The 11,008-nt window shown below is 36.8% G+C and overlaps 1 non-coding gene across 1 annotated transcript; it reads right to left on the reverse strand.

Moving 5' to 3' along the window:
* Positions 1 to 9,970: 9,970 nt before the first annotated feature.
* LOC148544712 (small nucleolar RNA R71) lies at positions 9,971 to 10,078 on the reverse strand. Its single transcript, XR_015901290.1, has one exon. It is a non-coding gene; the product is annotated as a small nucleolar RNA R71 (small nucleolar RNA).
* Between the last annotated feature and the right edge of the window lie 930 nt (positions 10,079 to 11,008).

Raw genomic sequence — 11,008 nt, forward strand, 5'->3', positions numbered from 1 at the left:
TTCTTTGGTACTTTGCACCTTGAGCCTAGCCGTGACTTTGAATGTTTTGTCTCAAGTTTTATTTAACACAGAAACACCACAAGCACTTAACTAGGGAACTCTTTTGAAGTTCTGATTTTTCTTTCAGTTACTCCCAGACAGTGGTGCTCAAAGCCTTTGGCATACTCTTGTTGATTGCAATTGATCTCAACTCTAAATGTTTTGTCTCAGGGATTACTTGACACAAGAACACCATAAGTATGTAGCTAGGAAAACAACTCTTTGAGCTTTTAATCATGTCTGACCTCCCTAGTCATTGATGCTCAGAGCCTTGGACCTGGCTTTTTTTTTCTTTTTTTTTATTTTTTTTTTCAATGCTGTTTCTTTTGCTTCAAGGATTAAACTTTTACTTATTTCAGAGAAGTCATAATAATTCTCTAAATCCATGTTCCTAGTACATCAGCATTCTTTGATTCAAATTTAAATATGCACTGTTCATGTCATGCATTCAGAGTTACAGAAAATACCACCACATGTAAGTGAATAAGACTACTCTTCAATATAAACTCAATTTCTCATGCAATATATTACTTCTTTTTCTTTTTCTTTTTAGATTCAAGTTCAGTGAGCGGTACATGAGACAAATAACAGAATAAAACTAATTCTAATAACTGAATGTACTAATGATCATGCAGGCAATCAAAGTAACAGAAAACAGAAAACACAAAATAAGAACGGAAGAGAAATAGAATGAAAGGAACTCAACCACCTCAGTTATGTTAGTGGCCATCTCATTCCTCCACGAAGAGCATTCATCTCCCTTTTGTGCTTTAAAAAAATCAACGAAGCGACAACACCAAACTTAAATGTTTGCTTGTCCTCAAGCAAAGAAGAACTGAAAATAAAAAAAATAGTAAGATGAAAGAATAATAAAAGGATAAAAGAACGAGAGAGAATTAGGATTGAGGGTGGATAATTTGAATTTAGGCGCTGAGGGGTCGCGTATGCGTAAGGCACGTGTACGCGTAGATCGCGTTAAGTTCAGATGACGCGTACGCGTGGACTTGGTTTTGTGCGAATCGTGCAAAGGCGACTGCGCACACGCACAACTCTCTGTTCGTGTGGCTTGGGAATCAAAATTACAGATGACGCGTGCGCATCATGCACGCGCACGCGTGGATAGCCTTTTGGGGAAAGGACGCGCACGCGTTAGAGATGCATACGCGTGATGAGACTTGTGCTCCCTGCACCACTCCAGCCCCACACCATCACAACTTTCGGCCATGTACCCATTTACGTCGATTTTTCAAGGTCACGCGTACGCGTCAGGGATGCGCACGCGTGGGTGGCCATTTGCGCAAACGACGCGCCCACGTCAGAGGCGCATATGCGTGATGCGACTTATGCGCCCAGCATGGTTCCAGCCCCACTCCTACTCAACTTTCTGTCCAATTTAATTTTTTTCACACGCACACACATGATGCGTACGCGTCAGCGACGCTTGCGCGTCGTGTGTTCTCTCTTTCTTTCTTTTTTCGGAAATATACGGTTCTGTTCTAAATAGCTTTATGATCAAAACACACGTAAAATAAAGGAAAATAGTAAAAATTCAATAAAAATCAAATAAATAAGAAAATCACTACTACAAAAAATAACTAAGGATACGAAATTATCGGGTTGCCTCCCGACAAGCGCTTCTTTACCGTCACTAGCTTGACGGTCAGCTCCTCTAGGGAGGAGGATCATAGGGGCTCAGCTCTTCACCCCTTACTTTGAACTTCTTTCCTGTGTCTCCATAAAGTAGCTCAATATGCTCTAGAGAGAGGATTCTGTTTACTGTATAAGTTCGCACTGGATTGCTAGTCAACACCACCTTCATTCCTGGGGAGAAACCTTCAGTGGGGATCTTTTTGTTTCTCCATCCCCTGGGTATTTTCTTCTTTTTAGGAACCTCCTCCTTGGTGGATGATGCATTCCCAACACCAGACTTAGGTTTGATGTCAGGAGGAATTTTATTGTTTGTCACCAAAGGAGGTTGGAGCTGCAGATTCTGCTGTCCGTCATCAGGGGGTTGTTGAAGGTTTGGATCAATAAACTCAGTCTGCATGCACCTCTCTTTTTCACCTGTTGAATGTATATCTTTGAAGACATGAAAGACCAGTTGCTCATTATGCACTCTAAGCACTAATTCACCCACTTCTACATCAATCAGAGCTCTTTCAGTGGCTAGGAATTGTCTTCCTAGAATTATAGAGGCGTTCTCATCCTCCCCTGTGTCAAGAATCACATAATCTGCTAGGAAGAAGAACTTACCCAATTTGACTAAGATATTCTCCATTAATCCGTATGCAGGATTCATAGATTTGTCTGCCATCTGTAATGCTATCTTCGTAGGTTGTGCCTCTTAGATTTGTAGCTTCTTCATCATAGACAGGGGCATTAAAGTGATGCTTGCTCCCATATCACATAATGCTTTCTCAAAGGTTGTGCTCCCAATGGTGCATGGAATTTGAAAGCTCCCTGGATCTGGCATCTTCTTTGGTAAGTGATTCTGAATGATGGCACTGCATTCTTTAGTCAAGACCACTGTCTTATCTCCCTTTAAAGGCTTCTTCTTTGACAACAAATCCTTCATGAACTTGACATAAATAGGCATTTGCTCCAAAACCTCAGCAAAAGGAATATTAATTTGCAACTTTCTGAAGACTTCCAAGAACTTTGAAAACTGCTTGTCCTTGGTCTCCTTTTGAAGTCTCTGAGGATATGGCATTTTAGGCTTGTACTCAGGAGCCTTTGGCAATGTAGGATAAGTATCAAGAGAGTCTGGGAATGGGTTGTCTGCACGCTTTGGAGGGACATGCTCTACTTCTTCCTTCTTCTCCTCTGGAGCTTCTTTTTCAACGGGCTCCTCACTAACTTGTGCTTCCATACTTGCCACTTGTCCATCTATCAAGGTGATAGCCTTGTATTCCTCTCTTGGATTTAGAATTATGTTACCAAGAAGGCTATTAGTGGTCCTCTGATAAATTTCATTAACTCTTGTGGCTATTTGACCCATCTGAATCTCTAAATTCTTGATTGATGCTCTGGTTTCCTGAACAAAACTCTTCATCATCTCCCAATTTTCATCTTCTTGGGATTTAGAGTTTGCCTGCTGAGACTGAAATTGGCGGTTATTGTAATTGTTCTGTTGGAAGCCACCTTGAGAATTATTGTTGAAGTTCTGTGGTCTCTGAGGTTGGTCTCTCCATCCAAAATTTGGGTAATTTCTCCACCCTTGATTGTAGGTTTGAGAATAGGGATCATTATTGGGATTTCTAGGAGCACTCCCCATGTAATTGACCTGTTCAAAAGGGGATTGAGTATAATCATAATTATTATTTTGCACAAAATTACCTGCCATGTCATAGGAGGCCTCTTGAGGTGGATTTTGGGTGTTGATAGTTGAAACTTGCATGCCACCCATCTGCTGAGTAAGTAAATTTATTTGTTGAGACATAAGCTTGTTCTGAGCAAGAAAAGCATTAACAGCTTTCACTTCCAACACGCCTCTCTTCTGAGAGGTCTTAGAGTTCACAGAATTCCTATTAGATGAGTATAAATATTGGTTGCTAGCAACCAATTCAATAAGCTTAATAGTCTCCTCTGGTGTCCTCTTCTTGTGCAATGAACCGCCTGTAGAAGTATCTAAGCTCATCTTGGACATCTCACCCAAGCCTTCATAAAAGATATCTAGTTGGGTCTATTTGGAGAACATGTCCGGAGGGCATTGCCTAGTCAGTAGCTTGTATCTCTCCCAAGCTTCATAAAGAGTTTCACCCTCCTTCTGCCTGAAGGTCTGAACCTCCAACCTAAGCTTAGTCAGCTTCTTTGGTGGGAAAAATTTAATGAGAAATTCAGTAACAACCTTTTCCCAAGTATTTAGACTCTCCTTTGGTTGGGAATCTAGCCATAGCATTGCTTTATCCCTCAGAGCAAACGGAAAAAGCATGAGTCTGTACACCTCAGGATTCACTCTATTTGTCTTCACAGTATCACAAATCTGTAGAAAATCAGATATAAATTGATTTGGATCTTCATGAGGAAGTCCATGATACTGGCAATTTTGTTGCACCAGGGTGACCAATTGTGGCTTCAACTCAAAGTTATTTGCAGCTATAGGAGGCACCACAATACTTTTTCTATAAAGATCCGTAGTAGGGGCAGAATAAGAGCCAAGCACTCTCCTTTGTTGATCATCCCCATTCGGATTTGCCACATTGGTATTAACAGCATTATTATTATCCATAGTAGACTCTGCAACCTTGTAAAGTCTTGCTTATTGTAAACGCTGCCTGAAAGTTCTTTCAGGTTCAAGATCAAAGTCTAAGAGATATTCTTTGTCTCTGTTCCTGCGCATACACAAACAGAAGACAAGAAAAGATGGGGCTCTCTACGTCAGAGTGTAGAGAAGTCCCTGTGAGGTAACCTGTGTAAAGAAATAAAATAAAAATACTAAATAAATAAATAAAAAAATCGAAAATAATAACTGAAATTAAATAAAAAAAATTTCAAAAATTAACAGAAAAATAAACAGGAAAATATATTAAAATAAAATCAACTGGGTAACACCAAACTTAATTTTAGAAATTAAAGAAAAATAATACGAGATGCAAAAAAAATTTAAAGAAAAAAATAAAATAAAACTAATAAAATATAGAAAGAAAAAAAAATAATGAAAAAAAACAAAATAAAACGAAAATAAAAAATAAAAATAAAAAAATAAAAGAAAGAATGGACGAGACTTAAATAAGAAAAATTAAAAGGAAGTAAGGAAAAAAAGAAAACAGGGGGTACGGGGATGGGAAACGAACGGAAAGGAGGAAAATATATATATATATATAAAGGAAATGAAAGAAATAAAAAATAAAAATTAATAATAATAAAAAATTTAATTAAAAGAAAAATTATCTAATCTAAGCAATCAAACAACGAGTAGTTGTCAATCACAGTCAATCCCTGGCAACGGCGCCAAAAACTTGATGCGGAATTTATAACCACACTACTAACCGACAAGTGCACCGGGTCGTACCAAGTAATACCTCAGGTGAGTGAGGGTCGATCCCACGAGAATTGAAGGACTAAGCAACAATGGTTACTTGATTTACTTAGTTAGGCAAACATAAAGTAATGTTTGGGTGTTCAAAAGACATTAAACAATATAAAGAATATTAAAAGAGCAAGTAAATAAGTTGGGAATAAAATATGGAGAAGGCAGTTAAGGCTTCAGAGTTATCTATTTTCCGGATTGATTTTTCTTATTAATTTATTTTAATCATGCAAGATTTAATTCATGGTAAACTATATGTGACTAGACCCTAATTCCTTAGACCTTTCTAGTCTCCTCTAATTTTCATCAACTGCCAATTCCTTGGTGAATTAATTCCAATTAGAGGGTGATGATCAAATTCCAGTTTGTATGCCACAAAAACTCTAATTACCCAAAAGTAAAAGGATTATATGTCACGTATCCCCTTAAATCCAGATAATTAAAATTTAGGAGAATATGTTTTTAAGCTGTTGTTCATGTAAAGAGCTTTTCCAAGTTATACAAGAACTCAAGTAGAAAGAGGGTCATACTTCCGTTCCACCCAAATTCATAAGATAAAGAGTGAAAACAATTCTTAAATTATAAATCCATACATGAATTAAAATAGAAAAAGCAATAAAATCAATCCATACAGATAGACAGAGCTCCTAACCTTAACAGTGGAGGTTTAGTTGCTCATGGTTCAGAGAAAAATAAGGATTGTAAATTTGAATGGAATAATGTTGAGTTAAAACTCCCTTGTTGGAATTCTTTTTTATATCTAATCCTAATTAATTTAAAAATCTATCTTCTAAAACTAAAATAATATCTTTTTCTATTTTTGAATTAAAAATAAAGTTTAAATCATAATTAATTAAAGCAATCAACATGTCTTCAATTGATGGATGGGGACCACTTACTTCGTAGGGTCCTCGCCTAACTATGAGTTTGTGTGATTTCTATGATTTCAGGTATTTTCTGGCTGAAATTGAGGGACTTGAGCAAAAATCAGATTCAGAGGTTGAAGAAGGACTGCTGATGCTGTTAGATTCTGACCTCTCTGCACTCAAAGTGGATTTTCTGGAGCTACAAAACTCAAAATGGCGCTCTTTCAATTGCGTTGGAAAGTAGACACCCAGGGCTTTCCAGCAATATATAATAGTCCATACTTTGAACGAGTTTAGACGACGTAAAAGGGCGTTGAACGCCAGTTCTACGCTGCTGTCTGGAATTAAACGCCAGAAACAAGTCACAAACCAGAGTTGAACGCCAGAAATACGTTACAACCTGGCGTTCAACTCCAGAAAGAGCCTCTGCATGTGTAACATTCAAGCTCAGCCCAAGCACACACCAAGTGGGCCCCGGAAGTGGATTTATGCATCAATTACTTACTTTTGTAAACCCTAGTAGCTAGTTTATTATAAATAGGACTTTTTACTATTGTATTAGACATCTTTTGATCATTTTGAGATCTCTAGACCTCCATGGGAGGCTGGCCACTTGGCCATGCTTACCCTCTATTCACTTATGTATTTTTCAAACGGTAGAGTTTCTGCACTCCATAGATTAAGGTGTGGAGCTCTGCTGTTCCTCAAAGATTAATGCAAAGTACTACTGTTTTTCTATTCAATTCAACTTATTCCGCTTCTAAGATATTCATTCGCACTTCAACCTGAATGTGATGAACGTGACAATCATCATCATTCCTTATGAACGCGTGCCTGACAACCACTTCCGTTCTACCTTAGATTGAATGAGTATCTCTTGGATCTCTTAATCAGAATCTTCGTGGTATAAGCTAGATTGATGGCGGCTTTCATGAGAGTCCAGAAAGTCTAAACCTTGTCTGTGGTATTCCGAGTAGGACTCTGGGATTGAATGACTGTGACAAACTTCAAACTCGCGACTGCTGGGTGTAGTGACAGACGCAAAAGGAGGGTGAATCCTATTCCAGCATGATCGAGAACCTCAGATGATTAGCCGTGCTGTGACAGAGCATTTGGACCATTTTCACAAGAGGATGGGATGCAGCCATTGGCAAGGGTGATGCCTCCAGACGATTAGCCATGCAGTGACAGCGCATCAAACCATTTTCCAGAGAGGATCAAAAGTAGCCATTGACAACGGTGATGTCCTTACATAAAGCCAGCCATAGAAAGGAGTAAGACTGATTGGATGAAGACAGCAGGAAAAGCAGAGGTTTAGAGGGACGAAAGCATCTCCATGCATTTATCTGAAATTCTCACCAAGGATTTACATAAGTATTTCTATCCCTATTTTATTATTAATATTCGAAAACTCCATAACCACTCTATATCTGCCTGACTGAGATTTACAAGATGACCATAGCTTGCTTCATACCAACAATCTCCGTGGGATCGACCCTTACTCGCGTAAGGTTTATTACTTCGACGACCCAGTGCACTTGCTGGTTAGTTGTGCGAAGTTGTGATAAAAAGTTGAGATTACAATTGAGCGTACCATGTTGATGGCGCCATTGATGATCACAATTTCGTGCACCAAGTGTTTGGCGCCGTTGCCGGGGATTGTTCGAGTTTGGACAACTGACGGTTCATCTTGTTGCTCAGATTGGGTAACTTTCCTTTCGTTTTTTTTCAAAAAAATTTTCAAAAACTTTCAAAAATTTCTCATCTGTTTTCGAAAAAAAAAAAATTGTTTTCAAAAATATATTTTTCTTCAGAATTTTTAAAAATGAATTCTAGTATTTCATGAAGCATGTTGAAGCCTGGTTGGCTGTAGTGCCATGTCTAAATTCTTTTGGACTGAGATTTTGGCTTAAAATTGAATGAATTACTCTCATGTTATATACTAAAGCTTGGCTGGCTATTAAGCCATGCCTGACCCTTTGATTGGAGCTTTAGTTTAAAGAGCATAAGATTCCTGGAATTCATATTAAAAATTTTGGAATCCTTATTTTTCTTTTTCAAAATGATTTTCGAAAAAATTAAAAGAAAATACAAAAAAATCATAAAATCATAAAAATCAAAAAAATATTTTGTATTTCTTGTTTGAGTCTTGAGTAAGATTTAAAGTTTGGTGTCAATTGCATCTTCATCTTGCATTTTTCAAAAAATTCATGCATTCATGGTGTTCTTCATGATCTTTAAGTTGTTCTTGGTAAGTGTTCTTGTTTGATCTTGATGTTTTCTTGTTTTGCATCTTTTCTTGTTTTTCATGTGCATTTTTGCATTCATAGTGTCTAAACATGAAAGATTTCTAAGTTTGGTGTCTTGCATGTTTTCTTTGCATATAAAAATTTTCAAAAATAAGTCTTGATGTTCATCTTGATCTTCAAAGTGTTCTTGGTGTTCATCTTGACATTCATAGTGTTCTTGCATGCATTCCTTGTTTTGATCCAAAAAGAAAAGAGAAAAACATGAAAATGATGTTTTAATTTTTTCTCTCTCATCATTAAAAATTCAAAAATAAAAAAATATCTTCCCCTTTTTCTCTCTCATAAATTCGAAAATTAGATTTGACTTTTTCAAAAATTTTTAAAATCTAGTTGTTTTTATGAGTCAAATCAAATTTTCAATTTAAAAAAATCTCATCTTTTTTTCAAAATCTTTTTCAAAAATCAAATCTTTTTCATTTTTTCTTATTTATTTTCAAAAATTATAAAAATATTTTTCAAAAACCTCTTTCTTATCTTTATCTCTTAATTTTCGAAAATAATATCACCAATTAATGTTTTGATTCAAAAATTTCAAGTTTGTTACTTGCTTGTTAAGAAAGATTCAAACTTTAAGTTCTAGAATCATATCCTGTGATTTCTTGTGAATCAAGTCATTAATTGTGATCTTAAAAATCAAATCTTTTTCAAAACTAATTTCAATCATATCTTTTCAAAAATATCCTCTTATCTTATCTTTTTCAAAAATTTGATTTCAAAATATCTTTTCTAACTTCCTAACTTCTTATCTTTTCAAATTTTGTTTCAACTAACTAACTAACTTTTTGTTTGTTTCTTATCTTTTTCAAAACTACCTAACTAACTCTCTCTCTCTCTAATTTTCGAAAATATCTTCCCTCTTTTTCAAAATTTCTTTTTAACTAACTAATTATTTTAATTTTTTATTTTAATTTTCGAAAACTAACCTTTTTTTTTCAAAAACTATTTTCGAAAATCACTAACCCTTTTTCAAAAATAATTTTTGAAAATCCTTCTCCCTCATCTCCTTCTAATTATTTATTCATCTACTAACACTTCTCTTCATCTCACATCACTGCTCCTATCCTTACCCTTGTGTTTGAATTCTTCATTCTTCTTCACCCCTATTCCTTTTCTTCTTCTACTAACAATAAGGAACCTCTTTACGGTGACATAGAGGATTCCTCTTCTTTTCTTGTTATCTTCTCTTTCTTATGAGCAGGAACAAGGAAAAAGGCATTCTTGTTGAAGCTGATCCAGAACCTGAAAGGACTCTGAAGAGGAAACTAAGAGAAGCTAAATTACAACAATCCAGAGACAACCTTATTGAAAATTTCGAACAAGTAAAGGAGATGGCAGCCGAACCCAACAACAATAATGCAAGGAGAATGCTTGGTGACTTTACTGCACCTAATTCCAATCTACATGGAAGAAGCATCTCCATTCCTGCCATGGGAGCAAATAACTTTGAGCTGAAACCTCAATTAGTTTCTCTGATGCAGCAGAACTGCAAGTTTTATTGACTTCCATCTGAAGATCCTTTTCAGTTCTTAACTGAATTCTTGCAGATATGTGATACTGTTAAGACTAATGGAGTAGATCCTGAAGTCTACAGGCTCATGCTTTTCCCTTTTGCTGTAAGAGACAGAGCTAGAATGTGGTTGGACTCTCAACCCAGAGATAGCCTAAACTCTTGGGACAAGCTGGTCACGGCTTTCTTAGCCAAGTTCTTTCCTCCTCAAAAGCTGAGCAAGCTTAGAGTGGATGTTCAAACCTTCAGACAGAAAGAAGGTGAATCCCTCTATGAAGCTTGGGAAAGATACAAGCAACTGACCAAAAAGTGTCCTTCTGACATGCTTTCAGAATGGACCATCCTGGATATATTCTATGATGGTCTATCTGAATTAGCTAAGATGTCATTGGATACTTCTGCAGGTGGATCCATTCACCTAAAGAAAATGCCTGCAGAAGCTCAAGAACTCATTGACATGGTTGCTAATAACCACTTCATGTACACTTCTGAGAGGAATCCTGTGAGTAATGGGACGCCTATGAAGAAGGGAGTTCTTGAAATTGATACTCTGGATGCCATATTGGCTCAGAACAAAATATTGACTCAGCAAGTCAATATAATTTCTCAGAGTCTGAATGGAATGCAAGCTGCATCCAACAGTACTCAAGAGGCATCTTCTGAAGAAGCTTATGATCCTGAAAACCCTGCAATAGCAGAGGTAAATTATATGGGTGAACCTTATGGAAACACATATAACCCATCATGGAGAAATTATCCAAATTTCTCATAGAAGGATCAAAAGCCTCAACAAGGCTTTAATAATGGTGGAAGAAATAGGTTTAATAATAGTAAACCTTTTCCATCATCCACTCAGCAACAGACAGAGAACTCTGAACAAAATACCTCTAATTTAGCAAACTTAGTCTCTGATCTATCTAAGGCCACTGTAAGTTTCATGAATGAAACAAGGTCATCCATTAGAAATTTGGAGGCACAAGTGGGCCAGCTGAGTAAAAGGATCACTGAAATCCCTCCTAGTACTCTCCCAATCAATACAGAAGAAAATCCAAAAGGAGAGTGCAAGGCCATTGAATTAATCACCATGGCCGAACCTGTGAAGGAAAGAGATGACGTGAATCCCAAGGAGGAAGACCTCCTAGGATGTCCAGTGATCAACAAGGATCTTCCCTTTGAGGAACCAAAGGAATCTGAGACTCATCTAGAGACCATAGAGATTCCATTAAACCTCCTTATGCCATTCATGAGCTCTGATGAG

This window comes from Arachis ipaensis, chromosome B9 (genome assembly GCF_059453495.1).
Source record: "Arachis ipaensis isolate K30076 ecotype BB chromosome B9, ASM5945349v1, whole genome shotgun sequence".
Lineage (NCBI taxonomy): Eukaryota > Viridiplantae > Streptophyta > Magnoliopsida > Fabales > Fabaceae > Arachis > Arachis ipaensis.